This window comes from Montipora foliosa, chromosome 11, assembly GCF_036669935.1.
Source record: "Montipora foliosa isolate CH-2021 chromosome 11, ASM3666993v2, whole genome shotgun sequence".
NCBI lineage: Eukaryota > Metazoa > Cnidaria > Anthozoa > Scleractinia > Acroporidae > Montipora > Montipora foliosa.
In genome coordinates this window covers 13,806,278-13,808,777 of record NC_090879.1, presented here as the reverse complement: position 1 = coordinate 13,808,777, position 2,500 = coordinate 13,806,278, and positions in this window count along the sequence as shown.

Sequence of the window (2,500 nt, the reverse complement as noted above, 5' to 3'; positions counted from 1 at the left end):
ACTTTTAGTACTTTAGCACCTAAAAAGCCGAATGATTGAGAGGAGTGTTTCCGATTCTATTCTTTCTATTCTTGGAAATTAGAAGTAACTATATATCTAAGGGCTTGGCAGTGAGATTGCAGGAGGCTTGACCGTTTTGTTCATAAATTACGGTAATAAAGAGGGCATGACAGTACTGCTTGACTGTGAAACCACCTTGTTTCTAGCGTGTCCTGTTTCAGTGACCATCATTAGATTAGAAGAGCTGCTCATCTATTTTGAATTTCAGGGGTGTAGAGAAAGATGACTCTGAATTTATAGATGTTTTCATGAATTACGATCTGCGCAACGCGCTTCTTCAGGCTGGATTTGCCAAATATTATGATGGAAGAGACTCCAAGCTTCTCCCATGCCCGCGTGGTACTTTTGTTAATATCTCTGACACCAGACCAAGGTGCAAAAAATGCCCTGCTGGTAAGTTTACACAGATCCTATGCATTAAAGTAGCTCATTCATGCATGCAAGAATCGAAAACCAAGACCCGCTTTAAAGTGTGAGAGTTGTGTCTTAAATGCGTGAATTTAATATTAAAATTTATCAAATTAAGTTCCCAGACATGAAAGTTACCAATGGCGCGTCCAAAACACTCAGTCATTACATTAAAAGTCGCTTGATTAATGGTGCTCTACTAACTTTCCCATACGACGAATCTTATTTTCATTCTCCTTATTTCTCAGTCACTCAGGTCTTATCTTATTCCCGGTACAGTTCGTGTGGCCAGTGGGTATCTGTAACCTTACGTATAGTCATAATTTCAATAAGCCATCAACAGTCCTTATTCACGATGGCCGCCATGTTGGATTTGCTATTATCATGCAAATTAGCGACACACTTCTGAAGGGGCAAACAACAAAAGTTCGAGAGGTTATAACGAACATCTTAGCCACACAGATGATTTGTTTCACGTTCATTGAATGTTTATCACCTAAGTAGTAAAATGGAATGATTGTGCAAGTTACTTAGATGTTTTTTTTTTTAGTGAAAAAATGAGCAGATAACGAAGTAGAAAGTCAAAATGTCAAAGGCAGTCAAAGATATAAAATTATTATAAAAGGTACTTAATTTTCAATTCTAAAATGTACTTGAAGCAATGTTATTTCAATATTTCGGCGAGCCGAATTTCCGCAATTTGCCTTTTTTCCAATGTTTGCCCCCCAGCATAACACATGGCTAATTTGCATAACAATGTGAAAACCAACATGGCGGCTATCTTGAATAAGGCCTATTGCTCCACACTCTTCTACTGGGCTTTCCTGCTGTGAGTAGGAGACCTTTTGTACATGTTCAACGTGGCGCTCTTTTTCGGAATTCGTAGGTTGCAACAAACTGTTTATAGTTCTCATTTACAATTACAATGGCATCAAAATAGATCCTTCTTTGAAGACGCTATGCAGCAAATTCCTAAGATAATTAACATTACTGTTTGACCCAAGCACTCTGTCTATTTCACAAATCATATTGTTTAACTTAAAAAATACTACTTAATTTTTCACGCACTATTTACAATTCTCATTATACAAGTTTCTGTGAGTGGTTAGATTCTTTATATATCACAAAAAATATTAGAATGGCAACAAAATGAGTACTTGCTGCTTTTGGGGGGGCTCACAGATTTGACGTTAAATCCGTGAGCCCCAAAAATGCAATTCTCAGCGTCATGCAGGATTTTAGTCATATCCTGCACGTACTGTTGTGTAGGTGTTTTTCGCTGTTCACACCCTTGCTGGAACGTGATTTGTACTTTGGAAATGAGATATAAAATAAGTTCCTTCTAACCATCTTGTTCAAACTCCCTGATGAAGTCTGCGTAATCAGACGAAACCGGTCGGAGAAATAAAAGCAAGTTGACACGATCTGTTGCTTTGTGCTGCTCACTAGTATTTATTTAAAAAGTTTGTGCAACGTGCACTCCAGATAATTTTCGTACATCACCTTGCACATGTTCATTACTTCTACCAGTATTTCTTTTCTACGCAGTTGCAAGTAGATATTTTGACCTTTCCTCCACTTTGACTCCATGCCAGCTAAATCCTAATTAACGGCGCAGTAGCGAGAGCACTCGCCTCCCAACAATGTGGCCTGGGCTCGATTCCCAGACTCAACGTCGTATGTGGATTGAGTTGGTTGGTTCTCCAATTAGTGCTCCAGCGCAAGATAAACTTCCTTTCCTTCCTTTCCTTTCCTTTAAGCATTTCCGTATGATACTAACAGTTTCCAAGATGCACGCTCTCTGTGTTAATTCAACTCGGCAGCACTCTATTTCTATTTCTTGGCCACAATTCAAATGTGTTTGTTATTAATGTGTTTGCTACTGGTGATCCAATCATAACAGGCACAACACCTGTTATTACAGTCGAGCGCACGTCTCAGCGGTGTTAGTTTGACAAGGCGCGAAAACGAGGCTTTCCTGTCCAAACAAGAATTTTTTATTGAAGGACTGTGTGATTCATTGATTCTTGAC